General features: G+C 42.2%; 1 pseudogene; it reads left to right on the forward strand.

Moving 5' to 3' along the window:
• Window positions 1-3505: 3505 nt before the first annotated feature.
• On the forward strand, window positions 3506-9466 carry LOC116882717 (annotated as a pseudogene).
• Window positions 9467-9934: the final 468 nt, after the last annotated feature.

Below are 9934 nucleotides of genomic sequence, written 5' to 3' on the forward strand. Positions count from 1 at the left end.
TCAAGATATGTCTCCAAAAGCAAAGGAAACAAAAGCAAAAATGAACTTTTGGGACTTGATCAAGATCAAAAGCTTCTGCACAGCAAAGGAAACAGTCAACAAAAGAAAGAGGCAACCCACGGAAAGGGAGAAGATATTTGCAAATGACAGTACAGACAAAAGGCTGATATCCAGGATCTATAAAGAACTCCTCAAACTCAACACACACAAAACAGACAATCATATCAAAAATGGGCAGAAGATATGAACAGACACTTCTCCAATGAAGACATACAAATGGCTATCAGACACATGAAAAAGTGTTCATCATCACTAGCCATCAGGAAGATTCAAATTAAAACCACATTGAGATACCACCTTATACCAGTTAGAATGGCCAAAATTAGCAAGACAAGAAACAACAGGTGTTGGAGAGGATGTGGAGAAAGGGGAACTCTCTTACACTGTTGGTGGGAGTGTAAGTTGGTGCATCCACTTTGGAGAACAGTGTGGAGATTCCTCAAGAAATGAAAAATAGAGCTTCCCTATGACCCTGCCATTGCACTACTGGGTATTTACTCCAAAGATACAGATGTAGTGAAAAGAAGGGCCATCTGTACCCCAATGTTTATAGCAGCAATGGCCATGGTTGCCAAACTGTGGAAAGAACCAAGGTGCCCTTCAAAGGACAAATGGGTTAAGGAAGATGTGTTCCATATACAGTATGGGGTATTGTGCCTCCATCAGAAAGGATGAATACCCAACTTTTGTAGCAACATGGATGGGACTGGAAGAGATTATGCTGAGTGAAATAAGTCAAGCAGAGAGAGTCAATTATCATATGGTTTCACTTATTTGTGGAGCATAACAAATAACATGGAGAATATGGGGAGATGTAGTGGAGAAGGGAGTTGAAGGAAATTGGAAGGGGAGATGAACCATGAGAGACTATGGACTCTGAAAAACAGTCTGATGGTTTTGAAGGGGCAGGGGGTGGGAGGTTGGGGGAGCCAGGTGGTGGGTATTTTGGAGGGCATGTATTGCATGGAGGACTGGGTGTGATGCATAAACAATGAATTCTGTTATGCTGAAAATAAGAAAGAAAGAAAAAGAAAGAAAGAAAGAAAGAAAGAGAGAGAGAGAGAGAGAGAGAGAGAGAGAGAAAGTAAGAAAGAAAGAAAGAAAGAAAAGGAAAGAAAATGACCTATAGGAAAAATACAAAGGAAGCTACAAATATCTATGTGAATATATAAATTCAAAGAGTAATAAGTAATTTCGTGAAGGCAGAAAATCAACCAACACAAGATCAACCTCGAACGATCATTTAGATGTGTATATGCTGGCAATAAACACATGAAAAATATTTAAAAATAACACTTAAACCCACTCAATCATGAAGTGAATAGTTGAGTATTTAACAAAATATGTACAGTCCATAGATGCTGAATTGCTGATGTATGTAATCAAAGTGGATCTAAAACAATATAGAGACATGTTCTGTTCATGAATTAGAAGACTCCATATCTTAGAAATATCAATTCTTCCCAAATTGTATGAAGGTCTAATTCAATTCCTATCACAACAAGAGACATTGGTATGGATGGAAGATAGACATGCTGGCACAATGTAACATAAATGAAATTGCAGAAAAAGACCCACATAAGAATGAGTAAGTATTTTTGACAAAGTTGCAGAAGATTTTCAGAGTAAGAAGTATGGACTTTGAAAGAGTGACTACAGGACAGTTGAATATCCATAGAGAAAAATGAATCTCATCCAAAATTATCACTTTATTTAAATAAGTCACTAAACAAAATACACAAACAAAAAATTAGGAAAAAAGACCAAGTTTTAAAAACAAATTATATATCTCCATGCACTAGGAAACAGGACAGTAACATGAAGTGTAAAACCTTAGCTACTGAAACTGGACTCTGAACCGGCCATGGAAGCTGGGAGCTTACCTTCTGTAGGGTCACCGGGTCTAAGCATAATCATATGCAGCCAGGGTCATTGCCAAAAAACAGAGGCCACACCAGGACTCCACTATCTAGGAAAAGAGGCTGAAAAGCCATTGCCAACTGTATCTGATATGAGGCTTGTGTGAAGCTGTGGTCCTTGGCAGGCAAAAACAGCATGGTTTATGACCAGGAATTAAATCAAACTGTCCACTGATAGCTTAGCTGCCTATTTGCCATTGCTTCAATATCACCATGGGGCAGGAACCCTACATTGCCAGATAAGACTGGCTCAGGACTGAGGGAGCTGGGTAGGTCCACTGGGCTGGCTGGTAGGATTGTGAAGCAAGGGGGGAAGGGGAGCAGAGTGATGACAAAACAGTTTCCAAAACACAAAGACTAAAAGAGTCTATTGTAAATCAGATGTATCCTTTAACAAGAAGAAAGAAGGAAAGCTGTGGGTTTCAAAATACAATGATGAATACAACAATTAATGAATGTGTGCATAAATTTAATTAACTGTAGACTATAAAAACTGTTAACTTTTTTATGCATAGAAAAGTGAAACAAATTATAAGAATCAGTATTGTTTTGGGTTTTGTTCACTAGCAATATTAAAGCCTGTTGAGATTCTTATAAAAATAAAAGTCACTATAGAATTATAGATATAACTCTAAAACATAAAGCTATAAAAATAGAAAGGAGAAAATATTCAGGATCTAGGTTTGTATAAACATGTTTATATCATCAGCACAATCCATAAAATTGATAAATAACATCATCAAACATGGATTCATTGTTTCTCTTTATTTTTAAATTAGTAAGTCATAAAACTAGCTTTAAATAGCAGATTAAAATAAAACTCAATTTTTTGGACAGAAGTTGGAATCCATTGCTATAATGCACAGGAGTTGTAAAACATTCACAAGGTAAGCATATTCCAAATTACATATCAAGGCAGTGATATGATGTCTGCAGTATCTTCTGCCAGGTGCCAACATTTACCATTTAATTGAGGTAAACATTTGCATCTCACATAGATCAGGACTCCTTCTGAGAGTGAAAAATGCTACAGTATTCATGGACAGCATTATGGGATCACATTATCCTTGATTCAGATCACTGGTGGATGAATCCACAGGAATCTGGTGAACCAAGGAAACAGGCTGGGTTCTCAGGCCTAATGCAATGGTGAGGTGTGTGCCCTGCAAGGAGGTGCTGTGGGACCACCCTTGGGATCCTACAAAGCGGCATAATGAAAACCACTCATTCAAAGGAGCCTTGACCTGGAAACTGGACCCTGTGCCCCCTGTTGGGGACTAGTATTGTGTCCTCCCTGGCCTGGCAGAGTCCCCTGAGCAGGGACCTGTGTGTGGTCTCAACAGGTGTTTCATATTGAGGCTGTCCCCAGGGCTGAGTGCAACCTACATGCTCCTCACTGTGTGGTGTGAGCTGAGCTCCAGCACCAGGACTCAGGGAAGGGCTGGGTAGTCACTGGATTGACCCCATTTGCATGAACAGCCCCTTCTTCCAGAGGGTGGAGGAGGAAAGGAAGCCTGGGCCAGCCCAGCCCATTGTGGGGACCAGGGTCTGTGTCACCATGGCCTGGATTCTTGTCCTCCTCATGCTCCTGTCTCATTGCACAGGTAGGGGAAGGCCTCAGGGACACAGGGCTCTCCAAATGATTCTTTCCATATTCGGCATTTTGAGATCTTTTTCCACTTAGGGTTCCATCACCCATGAGTGTCTGTATTTGCAGTTCCCTGTGCCAACCTGTGGTGACCCAACTAAACTCCATGTCTGCATCTCTGGCAACAACAGCCAGGCTCACCTGCATCCTGAGCAGTGGCTTTAGTGTTGGAAGCTACTACATTTACTGGTACCAGCAGAAGCCAGGGATCCCTCCCCAGTGTCTCCTGTACTATTACTCAGACTCAGATAAGCACCAGGACTCAGGTTTTCAGCCACTTCTCTGGCTCCAAAGATGCCATGGCCAAAGCATGGCTTCTGCTCATCTCTGGGCTGCAGGCTGACAACGAGGCTGACTATTACTGTTCTATTGGGCACAGAGATAACGGTCAGAGTGACACACACAGATGGGGAAGTGGTACAAACACCTCAGCCTGCTCAGACTCTTATACTCTGACTCTCTTGCAATTTAAAATAACTAGTTATTTAGAAAACACAGATGATACTTGAAAATACCTTCTTGATCACAGTGTCCTTCCAGTTTCTTATGCAACCTAAGTGAACTCTCAGGGGGGAAAAAAAAGACAAAAAACAAAAAAAAACAAAAACTTTGCGGAAATTTTGCCTGGTCATCCAAGTGTAAAAATCAGAGCCTGTTGAGTTGACATTATTTTCTTCATAAAGACACATAAGCTTTCCTTAGTTTTCCTGGTAAGAGACTAAAGACCATCCCAGTTGGTGGACAGTCCACCACATGATGGTCCCTGTTCCTCCAGGTCTCAGAGCAAATACCCTCCTTCCCTCCAGGCTCCTGTGCTCAGGGATGGCTGAGTAGCTCTCTGGCTCAGGAACAAGGCACTAAGATTGGTGCTGAGTGAGGACTCAGAACAGGAGGCATTCCAGGGGCACAGCTAGCTCGGCACAGAGACTAGGTTCTATCATTTCAGCTGTGATGTCAGAGAGGGTAGTTAGCCCTGGGAGGAACTCAGCAGACCTCTCAGAGGGGCTTGTGGGAGTAAGGGGAAGGTTCCATCACTGCTATAAAATGCTGAGCCTGTTGTAGGCAAGGTGGTTGAAATAGATCCCACACATGTAAAGGACACTCACCTGACACTCTCAGGGCCAACAGGATCCCCTGCAGCAGATTTCCTGAGCCCACAGGCACTGACTGTGTCCTCCTCCCCTTTCCTGCCACAATGGGATCCACACAGTATGGGTGCTATGGGGCACTATGAACAAGGTCATTCCTACCTGTGCACAAAGGAAGTCCACTGCATGAGATTTTCCAGGAAGATGTCCTGCCATGTGTGACAACATGGGCAGAGCTGCAGGACATTACCCTAAGGAAAAAGACCTACAGGGAAAGACAAATGCTGTTTTTTATTTCTTATTTATATGTGGTATCTATAGGAAAAATAATTTTTAAAAATGTTGCACATTTTTAGTAATGAGGATAATTTAGAAAAGGTCACACATATAAGGATGTGGAGGATATTTGTATGCATACAGCTTCTTAAATGTAATTTGATTTTCAACTAATAATTCATATTTACTAAAATATACTTAAAACAAAATGTATCATTTCAATCACTCATTAATGTGCAATTCAGAAATATTGAGTATACTCTCAACACTGTGTACACATCACAACTAGCCATTTATAGAATTCTTCATCATCCCATGCAGTAACTCTGCACTTGATATGAAGATGGGTTACCTGGATTTGGCAGAGGAGCCAGGGCTCCAGGAGCCCATGTCAATGCAGGAAGCAGCAGAGAGCAGAGGAAGGCATAAATGGGGGCTCTTGGCAGGTGAGGCCTGTCCCATGTGGGAGGATTCTTTGGGCTGTGCTTCCTAATCCAGATTGACCATGTGGATGCACTGTGCCTACCATGACATGAGTATTAATGTGCTCACTGCAGGGTGTCCAGTCATGCAAGCTTTGTCTCCAGAAGTGTGTCAGAAAACATCAGTGAGAACATAAGGATCTCATTTGGGGCAGCCTCTCTATAATTCACACATATTCTTATCTGAATTCCCTCCAAAATCCATGCCAGCTCTACTCCAGGGACCTCACAAAGGTGCTGTTTTCAGCCTATGCCCTCCATGATGGTCAAGGGTAACTCTTTCTTTCTTTCTCTTTCTTTCTTTCTTTCTTTCTTTCTTTCTTTCTTTCTTTCTTTCTTTCTTTCTTTCTTTCTCTTTCTTTCTTTCTTTCTTTCTTCTTTTCTTTTTTCTTTCTTTCTTTCTTTCTTTCTTTCTTTCTTCTCTCTCTCCTTCCTTCCTTCCTTCCTTCCTTCCTTCCTTCCTTCCTTCCTTCCTTCCTATTTCTTTCTAATTCTGTGGAATAGATCTGTGTGCTCTAGGCCAATATGATACTGTTTTCATTGCTATAGTGATATAATATAATGTGAAAGCAGGAAGTATGGTGTCTCCAACATTGTTCTTCTTTCTCAAGATTGCTTGGGCAGTTTGAGGTCTTTCTGGCTCTATACAAAGTTCAGGATTTTTTTTCTATTCCTGAGAATAATTACATTGGAATTTTCATAGAAAATGCACTGAATACACAGATGCTTGTGGTAACATGGACATTTTAATGTTTTTTTGTTGTGGAGAGTACTGGATTTAGGAATTACTTAGAGATTGTGTCTGAGATATAAGGATATTTCTAAGATTACACCCATGTCTGTGATTAAGAATTTCACTTGATGATGATGGTCCAAATGAAGCTTGAGATAGATATTTTAGCCATAAGTTAGAGAGGTGGATATTTGTATTAATTTTTCATTTGTTGATCTATTTGTTTTAATCCAAAAGTTATTACTGAACAGCAGCTAAGTATCAGCAAGTTCCACTTAGTGCTGGAAGGAGAAAAAGTTGTGAAGATCATGGACATATGTTCGGTTATCATCTGGCTCTATGAAAGACAATGATCAGATATTTTATGTGAAATTCAGACAGAACCATTATGCATTTTAAGGGATAGGATATACAGATCTATGTTAAGTGAGAGGTGTTGGAGAGAAACATAATATATATATATATATATATATATATATATATATATATGCCATTATCAGTGCAGACTGGATTAGATAACATAACTGGGATAGAAACTGTTAATATTTACAGCATGAACACAACCATGTCTGGCACATTGAAGGACTAGAGAGGGATCTGGGGAGTAATTAAAATACATCTCAGACTGAGGACAGATGGTTTAGAGCACCAGGAATTTCTGAATCATGAGACTGAGTGATGTCGTTGAAACTCCCACCCTGCATGTCCCCAAATGTACAGTGCCATCTGAAAGAACATAGTTTCTTGTGCATGAGACCCATTCACTTCTTGTGTCCCCCCCTCAGGGCTCCGGGTTCCTGCTTACATCCTGGGAGGGCTGTGTTGTTGATGATCCTATGAGTGCTCTCAGAGAGGAGACAGAGAAGAACCACATTTCACTTCTTTATAGTCCAGTCTCTCCTTGAAGAATTCCTTCCACACTGTTTTTAATGAACTCTGTCCCATCAAGAAAGACTAGAACGTAATGGGGACTGGTTAGCTGTGATGGGAGGTATCCTGGCATGAGAAAGAGGTTGGTTGTCCCTCCAGTCATTCCCATAGGGCCTGTGAAGGGACATGGATGCCCTCGTTACTTCTCACTGAGTGCAGGATACACCCTTCCTAAGGGGCCACTCACCTATGGCCCCCAAAACATGACTATCTAAGGGGAGGGAGGAGCATAGGGTGATTCATGCTGAGAAGGCCATTTCTTTTAAGCAAGGACTGAGGTGTGGTGACACCTGCAGCACAGGGAGGAACCCCCAGGAGATGAGAAGCCCCTGCCTCTGTGTGGGGGTGGGTGATGATCCAGGCAGGCTGAAGTCCAGCATCCCTCTCTAGCTCAGCTCCAGGATGTCTGGACTCTGAGGTAGCAGATGACTCAGTGGGCTTATCCCTGTGGGACTCAAGGGTGGGGGGCTGCTTCAGCTGGGAGCCCAGGCCTGGAACCCTGCCTTGTGCCATCTCCTCCCCTTACGAGGGCCCAGGAGCAGTTCTCCAGCCTGGCCTTACACTTAGCTGTCTCCAAATTTAGTCCTAGGACCCCAAAAGAGGGAGTGACTTGAATGAAGGGGTCCTCTCTGCTCTTCCAGGAGGGGAGAAGATAAGAGAGGCTTTGTGCAGGCCTCTCACTTGTGGGCTCAGAAACAGAGACTGGAGCATTTCCACCCTGGCCTGGACCCTTCTCTTCATCACCCTTCTCACTCTCTGCTCAGGTGACTGGCTCTGGGAAGTAGGGGGAGTGATTATGGGGAGCCCCAGGCTATTTATTGCCTCTTTTTAAGAACCCCTTTTGGAAAATCACCACAGACTAACCTGTATGTGACCCCACTGCTCTGTTGCAGGGTCCTGGGCACAGTCTTTGTTGACACAGGAAGCTTCCATGTCAGGGTCTGTGGGACAGACAGTCACTCCCACCTGCACTGGAAATAGCAACCATGTTGGAACATGTTATGTGGGCTGGTGCTAACAGATTTATCATGGGGCCACCAAAACTGTGATGCTCAGAGCCACCAGGTCCTCAGAGATCCCAGCTTGGTGCCCTGGCTCCAGTTCTGGGAATACTGCCTCTCTGACCATCTCTGGCCTGCAGCCTGAGGACGAGGCTGATTATTACTGATTAGCATGGCATGACAGCATCAACAAGGACACAGTTTTGCAGGACCATGGGGACCCGAGATAAAAACCTGCCCCTATTCCCCATGGTCACTCCTATGACTGTGTTTGACAACCATGGAAGCCGTGGAGACCCTGAAGGGGCTGAGTGTCTTACTGAAAGGGCACAGAACAACTTTATAAGGAGAGTGGCAGTAACTTCCTCTTGTTTTGTTTTTTTCCCTAAAACCAAAACAAATATAATTTGCATGCCATGAAGTTCACGGATCTAAAGTGAATAATTCAATAGTCTATAGCATATTTAACTGAATTGAGCAACTACCATCAGGATTAAATTTATATTCCCATCACCTGCAGAGAAACCTCTGATTTGCAGCAGTCAGGCCAGCGTCCCCTTGAGCTCAGCCTTCTGTGGCCCCCATTCCCTCCTGTTTGCAGTGAGCTCCCTACTGGGCACATTTCACAAGGACTGAATCACAGAACATGTGCCCTTGAAAGTGCTCCCTTCACTGGCATGAAGTGTGTACATTGATGCGGGGACATCACCACCACCTGTAAATATGTGGATCACTTCATGCATGTACATGTCACCCTTGTGTGGAGGACATGCTAATCTATCTGTAAGGCCCTAATTTTAAAGTATAGGTCGTTTAAATGCTCATGATTTATCTTTCCACAGTGATCTATAAAATAATTAAGCATTTCAGTGTTTTATTTTTTATTTTTTTCTAATATCAAATATCATATATATATATATATATTTTTTAGGTTTGTTCAAAATAAGTAATTCAGTCAGTGGTTCTTTTATTTGGTTATGAAAAGTAATATTATGTGTTATTTAGATTGTTTTGTCTAGTTTTTGTGTCATGCATTTTTTTCTTGACTTATGGTGGGAGGTGGGCTGTTTCTCCTTTCCTTTTTTCCTACTCCCCTGTGTCTGGCAGACACCAAAGGTCCCTTTTCCCTTCTTTTTCTGCCACAGTGGTGTTTTCAGGGTTCCACACCTAAGGTTCTCACCCCATATGCCCACAGCACTGAATCAGAGACCTCCTGTCTCCCTCCTGGATGCCCATTCTGGGGTCAGGGCCCGGGTCCCCTCCTTGCGGTCCTGTGTCTTCACACTCGGGGAAATTTCTCCTCTGATGTTGCTTCAGGACTGCGGGTAGCTTCCAGTTCTGTTTCCCACACACTTTTATCGAACTGACTTTTCTTTCCACTGAAGCTCATGACTTCTGGTGTTAGCATGGGAGTGAGGACACCAAGGTCTCTGGTTTGTTTGTGCATTTATGTATTATTATTATTTTTTTCATTTACAGAATGGGAGAAGTTGATGTATGAACTATCTCATGTGTTAAAATGGTGTGAGTCCTTTATAGTGTCCTCTGTCTTCCTAATTGTGAACAGGTTTTTTAGAGGTATAATTTCTGTGCACTGCAAACATTTTGGGTATCTATCTATCTCTATATATATTTTAAAGTATTAACAATTGTGAATACCTTTGTAAAGATGCTTTCTTCCCTAATAGCATTTCTGAAATTGGATCTTCTCAAGGAGCATATCTTTTTTTTTTAAGATTTTATTATTTATTTGACAGAGAGAGAGATCACAAGTAGGCAGAGAGGAAGGCAGAGAGA

Source organism: Lontra canadensis, unplaced genomic scaffold (assembly GCF_010015895.1).
Source record: "Lontra canadensis isolate GAN:19392208 unplaced genomic scaffold, GSC_riverotter_1.0 scaffold87, whole genome shotgun sequence".
Classification (NCBI taxonomy): domain Eukaryota; kingdom Metazoa; phylum Chordata; class Mammalia; order Carnivora; family Mustelidae; genus Lontra; species Lontra canadensis.